This window comes from Zootermopsis nevadensis, unplaced genomic scaffold (assembly GCF_977971745.1).
Source record: "Zootermopsis nevadensis isolate Lab colony 2312 unplaced genomic scaffold, Znev_1.0 Znev_ptg000012l, whole genome shotgun sequence".
Classification (NCBI taxonomy): domain Eukaryota; kingdom Metazoa; phylum Arthropoda; class Insecta; order Blattodea; family Termopsidae; genus Zootermopsis; species Zootermopsis nevadensis.
This window is the reverse complement of record NW_028259144.1, coordinates 2,999,162-3,009,372: the sequence shown is the minus strand read 5'-3', so window position 1 is coordinate 3,009,372 and position 10,211 is coordinate 2,999,162. Positions and strand designations below refer to the sequence as shown.

At 39.3% G+C, this 10,211-nt stretch overlaps 1 long non-coding RNA gene across 10 annotated transcripts; it reads left to right on the top strand.

Moving 5' to 3' along the window:
* The first annotated feature begins 407 nt into the window (after positions 1–407).
* Positions 408–9,754, top strand: LOC147873937 (uncharacterized). Of its 10 annotated transcripts, none has more exons than XR_015534872.1 (4): positions 408–569; positions 6,207–6,324; positions 7,089–7,296; positions 8,429–9,754. It is a non-coding gene; the product is annotated as an uncharacterized LOC147873937 (long non-coding RNA). The 10 variants fall into 10 exon arrangements; XR_015534873.1 differs by having other exon boundaries at positions 409–569; positions 7,106–7,296; XR_015534874.1 differs by lacking the exon at positions 408–569 and adding an exon at positions 993–1,321.
* Positions 9,755–10,211: the final 457 nt, after the last annotated feature.

Below are 10,211 nucleotides of genomic sequence, written 5' to 3'. Positions count from 1 at the left end.
AACATATTCAGTTGCTTCAAGGAAGCTGTAGCACAGAACAAACAGCAGAGAGCTGGAAGCAACGAGCAGAAAATAAATTGAAAAATAAATTTAAAAGAAACAAAACAAAACAAAATAGAAAAATAAACAAAACAAAACGAAGGAAAAGGAAAATGAGAACACCGAAATTAAAATGAGAAATTTAACGAAAATAGACTATGATAAGGGAGAAGAATAAACTATGATAAAATAAAAATAACGAGGAACAATGCATAAATGAAAAATGTATATTTTTTTTTTTACTATAAAAATTTGTGATTCCTCGTTGTCATCAATAAATTACGTCATCAACAATGTCAACTTATGCTTGTTTATACTCGGCATTGTTGTGTTCCACAACAATGCCGAGTACAACACAACAATGCCGAGAAAACAAATAACGCTTAGTACCAAGCCAGTCGCATTATCACTGCTCTACAAGCAGCACGTCGTATTCTTGAATATTGACTGACAGTTGGCCTAAAACACCAGGAAAGTGAAAGAAGACGTTATCAACTATTTGAAGTACCAACTCTAACAACTTCAACAAGGTAAACTGATACTCATTAGATATATTACGATTACGAAAGTATTATGAAAACTGACTTTTGATCGATATTAAGACGAAGATTTGCTAGGGTTGGGCTGGACGTAATAAGTTGACTGAACAAGAACTGTTGGCCTCTAAACAGCGACGTAAAGAACTACAACATCAGACCTATTTCAGAAATAAAGAAAAGCGAAGGGAGATTTACATTGATAAACGTAGAAAAACTTATTTAACAAGAACATAAGAGCAGAAGAAAACAAACGAAGACTTGCAAGGGTGGGTTTGGAAGTAGATAGTTGACTAACCAAGAACAGTTGGCCTCTGAACAGCGACGTAAAGAACTAAAACATAAGACCTACTTAACAAATAAAGAAAAGCGAAGGGGGAATTACTTGCAAGGTCAAGGTTGGGGTTGGACGTAGATAGTTGACTAACCAAGAACAGTTGGCCTCTGAACAGCGACGTAAAGAACTAAAACATCGTTGTCTTCAAGAAATGACGTCATCAACAATGTCAACAGATATTTCTTTACTCGGCATTGTTAGGGAACACAACAATGCCGAGTACAACACAACAATGCAGAGTAAACAAATAACGCTTCACAACAAAGAAATCAAAAATTATCAACCCAGTCGCATTGTCACTGCTCCAGAAGCAGCACATCGCATTCTTGAATATTGACTGACAGTCGGCCTAAAACATCAGAAAAGTGAAAGAAGTATTTGAAGTACCAACTCTAACAACTCCTACAAGGTAAACTGATACTCATTCGATATATTACGATTACGAAAGTATCATGAAAACTGACTTTGATCGATTTTAAGACGAAGATTTGCAGGGGTGGGGCTGGACGTAAGTAGTTGACTGAACAAGAACTGTTGGTCTCTGAACAGCGACGTAAAGAACTACAACATCAGACCTACTTAACAAGTAAAGAAAAGCGAAGGGAGATTTACATTGATAAACGTAGAAAATCTTATTCAGCAAGAACAGAAGAGCAAAAAACAAACGATGATTTGTAAGGGTGGTTTCAGACGTAGATAGATGACTGACCAAGAACAGTTGGCCTCTGAACAGCGATGTAAAGAACTAAAACATCAGAACTATTTAACAAATGAAGGAAAGCGAAGTAAGACTTACATTGACAAAGGTAGAAAAACGTATTCAACAAAAACAGAAGGGAAAGAAATCAGACGAAAATTTGCAAGGGTGGGGTTGGACGTAGAAAGCTGACTGACCAAGAAAATTGGCCTCTGAACAGCGATGTAAAGAAGTAAAAAATCAGATTAGAGAAAGTGCTCCGAATAAGACACTAAATTAACATCCCGAAGGGGGATAGTTTAGTGTCTTACTCAAGATTTTAAAACGCATCCAACCCCCCGAAGGGGGAGTTAGTCAAAAGTTTTAACCCGCCCATTGGGGGGTGAGAGTTAGTTTAGTTTCTTACTCAAGGGTTAAAACACTTGAATGAGACATAAACTAACCCTTCCGAAGGGGGGGGGTTAGTTTAGTGTCTTACTTAAGAATTTTAAATGCAACCAGAAGGGGGGTTGGTCAATTGTTTTAACCCTTAATTCGGGGCGGTTAGTTTAGTTTCTTACACAAGGTTGGTGGCGTTTTACAAACTTGACCGAAAGGAGCGCCCTGCTCTAGTAAAATAAAATAAAAAGGGAAGAAATAAAATAAATGAAAGAAATGGATTAAATAAAGAAGAGAGGAACACATAAACAAAAGAATGCATAAAACAGAATAGTAACTATAATGTCTGCTTTTTAAACAGTCTCCAGTCAGACTTAAAACCGCATCTAAACGTGACGCATGGGGCCCCTGTACATCAGCAGAAATTTTATCAGAATAAAACGATCTGTTTCTAACAAAGAGCTTTGTTTCAGCAAACACGAAATGTTCTTCAAACACTGATCTTGAAGTGTACGGTTTCTAGTTTCAATTGCAGAACACACAATTACTCTCCCGAATCCAGTATCGCTGACAGCCCTCTAGATAAATAAATTCAGAGATGGACCGTCTTTATCACCGGCGGATTCTCTTGCTACCAAACACTAAAATGAATTCATCACAATTAAAGTCTGTCCGTACTGCATGAACAGAGTTAATTTAAAACGCAATCCTAAAGCAATCATCTAATACCGAAAAAAAAAACATTAAATCAGAAGCATATCTACCCACGTGTAACAGACTCTCCAAACTTCCTCGTAACACTCGGGTCAAGGTCACCCTGGTTGCTAGGCCCATGGTCGTGCCAGTTGCGCAGAAGCTATGTAGGTGTAAACACGGAAGCATTTAGCAACACCGAATAAGAAAACAACACACCGAGACTGACATCAAAATTTCGGCACCCGGGAAGTTTGCCTGCGACAGGTGTCCATCGAGTGATAGGAGAGCTCAAATTACGGTCGTACCGGTTCAAAAGACGTGACAAATCTTACTAAGAAACTTTATTTCTCACACACTACAAAACTGTCAGCGGATGACGGTAGCTACTAAAAGCCGTTTAACGAAACATGAGTAATTTCCGACCGAAAGTTCGTGTTTTTAATTTCATACATGTCGTCACAAAAGTAGTTTATTATTGACTTGAGTTTCGATGGAAATCTATTAATATTCGAATGTCAATTTCCCGTTTCGGTGAAATTTCGTAAACACACCAGATGTGTTACGATTCTGTGCAGTAATTATACTTGGCATTTGATATTCGATTATCGATTTTACAGTAACAATAAAATTGCAAAATAATTATCACATGTAACAACAGAACGTTGCTGTATGTTACTGCAGATAGGAAATCGAAGTTACTTTTCACATACGATAATTCTGTGATGCATTACAAAATTTATTCCAGCTTCACTCAAACTCCGTCTGCAGAAACCACGGTTTTTCCGTAATGTAATTTGTATGTAAATTGCTATGGCCTAACGAATAACAAACAAAAAACATACGAACAAAAATATATCAGCTACATTTTTATTCTGGCCCTTTAAATGACTAAACTACTTTTAATGCATCTGTAAAAAAACCATTTCTGTTGAAATTAAAATTAAAATAGAATCAGTGATCCACAGAGCTAATCAACGTTACAAACTAAGAACTCCTGGTCTGTTCTTATAATGAACAGCTTTTGAAGCGTAGTGTACGAACGTTTACTCCTTACTTTTTTACAATTACACTGGAACATTAATTGTGCACTGCTGATGTATAAATAGCGCCAGCTCAATCCGGTCTGGTTACTAGTGGACCATACGAGATACATTTCATAAAGCAAGTTCACAGCAATTTCGTCGCTAAGTAACCACAGAGGCTACTGTTTAATGCATTAGCAATCTATTTATTTACAAGCATAATCACAATTCTGTGCCACAGTGGTAAATAATTCAAAACGTGTCGTGAGAAACCCCCCTCCCCCCAGCACAAAATGTTATCAAAATCTACCATGCATTTTCAAACACGAAACACGTGAATGGACTTTGAGAAACTAACTAGGTATCACGCGTTCGTCTGTAAAATTTTGTGAAATGATCAGAGTTATATATTCGATTGTATTTTTCTCCTTAATGCTAAACAAAGACAATAATTTCAATCACGATGATATCCAGAGCATAGTCTTATACCGTTTTTGCAGCAAGCAAGGCTAAATGAAGATGCATGCTGACAAACCATGTCATTACGAGACTGGATACCCAACATCCACGTAATGAAGTGGCCGTTTGCATGGAAAATGAAAATGGACTGTAGGCAAACTCTGATAATAGACCGACTTTAAAAGTAAGGAACGAAGAGATTAATGATGAACAGAAAGTTAAAAAGAAGAAAGAAAGGTGTAAGGACAGTACAAAAGAAAGGGTGGAAGAAGTGGGAAGAGATGGAAAAGATCAGGATAAATGGACCATTAATCTTACTCCAGCTCAGCGACAGTCAATGAAAATGCATACTAAAAGGGATTAAGTAGCTATGTTTTCCCGCAATTAACCTGGTGAATATTAATCTACCAAAGAGAGAGAGAGAGACGAGCGAAATCACGTGACCCAGACTTCTAACACTAAATATCATTCTGAGGCATCTATGAATGAAATGTAAAGAGAATTCGAATGGATTACAACGGGCCTAACTAACTAACTAACAGACTGATCGATGATGCAGGATGTTTCAAGACAACTTGACAGATGTCCTACTAGCCAAAAAATATGCAAGGATAGAATTCTCCCTGTGTCGCCGTACCACTCCATGAACTCATGAAAGACAATGAAGAGCAATTTCGGCACAGATTCCAACTTCCTAAGCGGACTTCTGGTACATCCTACAACCATGGACGTCCTGACAGTCCCGGAGGCTGGCGACATCCCTTCCTGCGATGACGGAACTTTCGTCGATTTCCAACACGACCGTTGCCCTCCGAGAATACCGGATCTGGTTACCGTAGTAAACTGACGTTTCGGGAACGAATTCAATAACATCTTTTCAGGCAATCAGCCGCGTTAAATTTTTACCGTAGTAAACCGAGGTTTCTGGAACATATTCCGTAGTAAACCGACGTTTCGGGAACATATTCAATAAAAATTCCTCGGGCAATCAGCCGCGTTAACTGGTTACCGTAGTAAACCGAGAAGATTGTATTGAATATTTTCCCGAAACGTCGGTTTACTACGACATTTGTTCCAGAAACGTCGGTTTACTACAGTAACCAGTTAACGCGGCTGGTTGCCCGAGAAGATTTTATTCCCGAAACATGGGTTTACTACGGTAACCGGTTAACCCGGCTGATTGCCCGAGAAGATTTTATTGAATATTTTCCCGAAACGTCGGTTTACTACTGTAACCAGTTAACGCGGCTGATTACTTTATACTATTGTGAATGTGGGCATTCGTTTCCTATAAACAAATCGGCAGAAAGTTGTTAAACGAATCTACAAAACGCAAAACAAGAGAATTCACTCTGTGGAAATTATCAAGTCTCTCGATTTCTGTGAGTCCACACTTCGGTATCTGAAGCGAGACAAATTCCCATCACGAGGCAACTATTTATATAATTGTTTTGCAATAATAAAAAAAAATAACATAAGCTATCCTTACCAAACACGCACATTAAACATTGCTTGAATACAACAAGTCTTACGGCATCGAATATGTGGGGGTAGATTTATTTTATAATTTACGTAAACTTCGTATATTAAAGGCCTGTATACATATTTACATTTCCATAGCAACCAAAAGTAAACCTTATTGATATATTGTTGTAGACTGTTTACTAACATTACCTAACAAGCAGCTACAACACAAGGACGTTTACCAGCACAGACAGGATAGTGATAGTTTAGTTTAAATTATATAAATAATTTATAAAGGATAATCCTGAACAAGGTAACGTCAAGGCCTTTGAAATCGAAACTCGTGTAAATACTAGTTACGGAAAAAGAAACATCTTTCATATTGGACGGGGATCACATGTACTTGTGTGCAATAATGCGTCTTTATATTTTTAAAAACATTACCCATTAATTACAGCCTATTTAACACGACATTTAATTAGCTATCTGTCCATAATATTTTAAGTCAGTAATTATATTTAATTGTGATGTATACTTCTCAATTATTTGAACATTACGTTCTCTTTCCATTGTCGCAGTCTATTGTTGTATTGTTGGACTGTTTACTGGTGTTACCAACAGGACGACTTGAATTAAAAAGAACGTAAGAGGGGACTTGTGTACAAACAATTTAGAAGAAAATATTTCTGTGAAAACGTAAGTGGTAACTTATATTAAAGGCGCTCTATCAATGGAAAAAATTGCCCCGAATATTGGATGGGCGTGTACTATGACGAGTGATGTGTTTCGATATCATTACATTATTAATTTTGCAGTGAAGTTCCAACTAAAGTCTTTTGAATGATAACGCTTAAGGTAGAAGGCCGAAACCATTAGTAAACAAACAACAGCTGGCCATCTGGCTTCCTGTCTCAGAGCGGAAACATTTTTCAGAAACTAATATTTGCTCATCAGGCCTGGAATATATCCATTTTACCGGATAGCTCAGTCAGTATAGTGACTAGCTACGGGCTGGACGACCGGGGTTCGATCCCCGACGGGGACAGAGAATGTTTCCTCTAGCCTCTGCGTCCAGACCGGCTCTGGGGCCCACCCAGCATCCTCTACAATGGGTACCGGGGTCCTTTCCCGGGGGTAAAACCGGCCGGGGCGTGATGCTGACCACTCACCCCCATCTAGTGCCGAGGTCAAGGAAGAGAGGAGCTATACCTCCTCTCACCCCAAGCGCCTTTATGGCACTTAGTGGGACAAACTATAGTTTACTTCCACGTTATTAACGCTTTCATAAAAGTAGTTAAATCTCGTCCACACCCTCACAACCAACAAAACATTCATATTAATAATATCATAAAGTCTAAGTTTAGTCCCCCAAAGTCTTCATGCTGTCAGAAGTTTTGATTAAAATTATTTACGCATTTTTCATTTACGCAATTAGGCGGCGGCTAATTAATTGTACGCAGACATTTTAATTATACAGAAGCAGTAATTGTCCATCATGGGTCATCAAAAAGTCAACTTCACAGTCAACGAATTATGGAGCGGATGGGACTTCGCCTCGCTGCTAGCTGCAGGAGCTGCCGTAGTGGTTCTTGGGCTCGGCTTCATATTTTTAATTTTCATCCTCTGCAAAGGACTGAGAAGAAATCAATCGCTCAAAAACACACGGTGGTAAGCAGCCGTTTTAAATTTTATGCTACGCAACGGACAGAATAATAATTTTTTAATTATTATAATAAAAATCTGTCTGAATTTACAATGTCATTATATTAGCGACGACAAATAAGGGGCATCCAACACGGAATTAATTAACTGTACATCGAGTAAACACACCAATGAAATATATGTTAACCGTTTTATCTCCTTCATTACGTAAGTTGTCAGTTCCGGACAAAAGAGAAGCCTTAATATCACAGATTCAGACGTACACACTGCGTCTATTATGAGGCAGCACGAACCTCTGAAACGTCGGTTATAAGGCATTCATTTTAAGCTTCGAATGGGAATGCTTTTAATTTCGCTTCAAAATACTTCGGTATATTACGAGGCTCGTCCACAAAGTAAGTTTCCCTGGGGCCGTTTACAGAAACAAAACACAATTTCATGGAAATATTTATTGCAACAGATACAGCAAGTGTCCAGCTATTTTTCAACATATTCGCCACCGGAATTGAGACATTTGTCATACCGTGGGACCAACTTTTGAATACCTGTGTCGTAGAAGTCTGCCGCCTGGGATTGGAACCACTGTGTGACAACCATCTCCGCCTCTCTGTCATTCTCAAAACGCTGACGCTGACCGGACAGGAATTTCTTGAGGTGTAGGAAAAGATGGAAATCACTGGGAGCGAGGTCCGGGCTGTAGGGTGAATGATTAAACACCTCCCAGTTGAACTCCTGCAGGAGACTTGCTGTCCGTCGAGCCGTGTGCGGCCTAGCGTTATCACTGACCGCACTTCACAGTCGGCGGGAGCTGGAATAAGAACCTCCATCTTCAACAGCTGCAACGATGCTACTGTGAGAACGCGGGAAGTACCGTTAGTGCATGCGCCATGCTACGTCATTGCTCTATCACGTACGCACAGTCGCTTCGCGCAATATAAGGTTTGATAGCTGTGGGACGAGTGGGAAACTTACTTTGAGGACGCGCCTCGTACTTTCTGCTTAATATTCTTTGCGAAATTCATTCGCGGGCACAAACCAGCTTTCGGGAGTGCCAGGAGTCGATCATCACCGCTGTATAATATTCTCCTTTCTGAATGACGTCTCGGTCTGAATCAGAACCCGCCTTTAATTCTTACAGGACTCGGGAACTGGAATTCCACAGAAAAAGCTGTCCGACAGTGATTGAAGAAATCAAGACAAGAATCAAACCCAGAACGAGAACCACTACCACTATACAACCCGGCTCATCCTCATCTCGTGTAAACTGCAACAGATATAATCTGCGTGACAGAAACCTTAGACAACTGAGAAACTAGTGAACTTAACAAACGACTCCAAACATGGAGAGGTTGTTTGAAGGTGACAATGTCATGTGTATTCCTATAAGTTGTTGACGTGTTCTGTTCGCAAAGTTTCAGTACATAAACAGCCGGTTCATTACACTGCCTAAATATCAACATAATCGTGTCTTTTGCATCAGTGTGTTTCAATTCGTGAATAAATTTAGTGATTTCAACAACAACTGTGTCGTTACCAATTGCACCAGCTCAACGACTTCGCTATCCTCACGCGGGCGCAGATCCAATTAAGGCCTCCCCTGTATATTCCCTGAGAATCGGAGATCCTTGCCTACCGACTAACCCTATATCAAAATTTCCTGAGATAACCTTTAACCCCTTCCGCGCACACCGAAGTGTGAAGGGGTTGTAACCGCACCAGCGCAGGGCAAGCTACTGGGTTTGAACCCATGGCTACATCAGTAGAAAGACTAGTCGTGTGAGAAAGATCGTTTGTTCCTTGTTTCTCGGCACTGGAACCCTGTTGTGGGTTTGGTGACCAGACAAATGCTCACACGAAAATTACCCACACGGAAAAATGCTCACACGTACGAATGCCAGCATCATGCTCCGGCCGATATGTCCCGAGGCAAACAATCGTGGGTGCACGTTGGTTAGCAAAGTGTACGTTATGATACCTTGGATCCGTCAGGATGCTGTATGCTACAGAAAAATATCTGTACCTCTCAGGAATCAAATCCGATAGAATATCAAATTATAACTGCAGTTTTTTTTACTGCTCCCTAATTATGAACTAATGAAATTTTGTGTGTTTCCTCTTTGACCGAATCAAAGTGAGGTAGAGAGTAAATGTATGGCTACTTTCAGTAACGTGCGCTTAAAAACATTTGGTTTCAATTACCAGTCGTTTCGATGTATAAAATTTAATTAAATATTAGAAATATTAAAATATTACATTTGTGTAAATTTATAATATTATAATTTTAATTATTATGTGTTATACGGGCCTAAAATATTAAACGTATAACAACACTAATTATGTTCCGTTTGATGCTGAAAGTACTTAAACACGAATGTGCAATTATTAATATTTTAAATGATAACAGGGCAGTAAACTCAAATTTGCAACTGCGTAAACATGAAAACATTAAAAAGGCAATGCAGCAGACGGTCAATTCTGTATCAGTCATGTAGCATACGTAGCCGGTGATGTACCGGCAAAATGCTGAATATGAAAATCGCATGTTATACACACATTAATTCCGAGCGAAATGTACAATACAGATATTAACTCCAGTGCATACTTAAAATTGGATGGGACATTTAATTACGTGATTATTTTTTTTATTTGTAGTGTTCTGTCTGACAACAGGTCCATATATTATGAACAGGATCCTTCCAACCCCATCAGGTTGTCAGGGACCTGCTCATACATATATACATTCTTGGCAGAAATGATCAGAAGTGGTTTGCCATTGCCTTCTTCTGTGTGTGAGTGGAGTAATTGTTGGGATGCCACGGAGAAACCGGGGAAGCCCCCGGAGGAAAACTCCGTGATGCCTAGACCACGGCCTTGCCCAACACAAGTTATAAATTTGAGCACCACCGGGAATTGAACCCGGG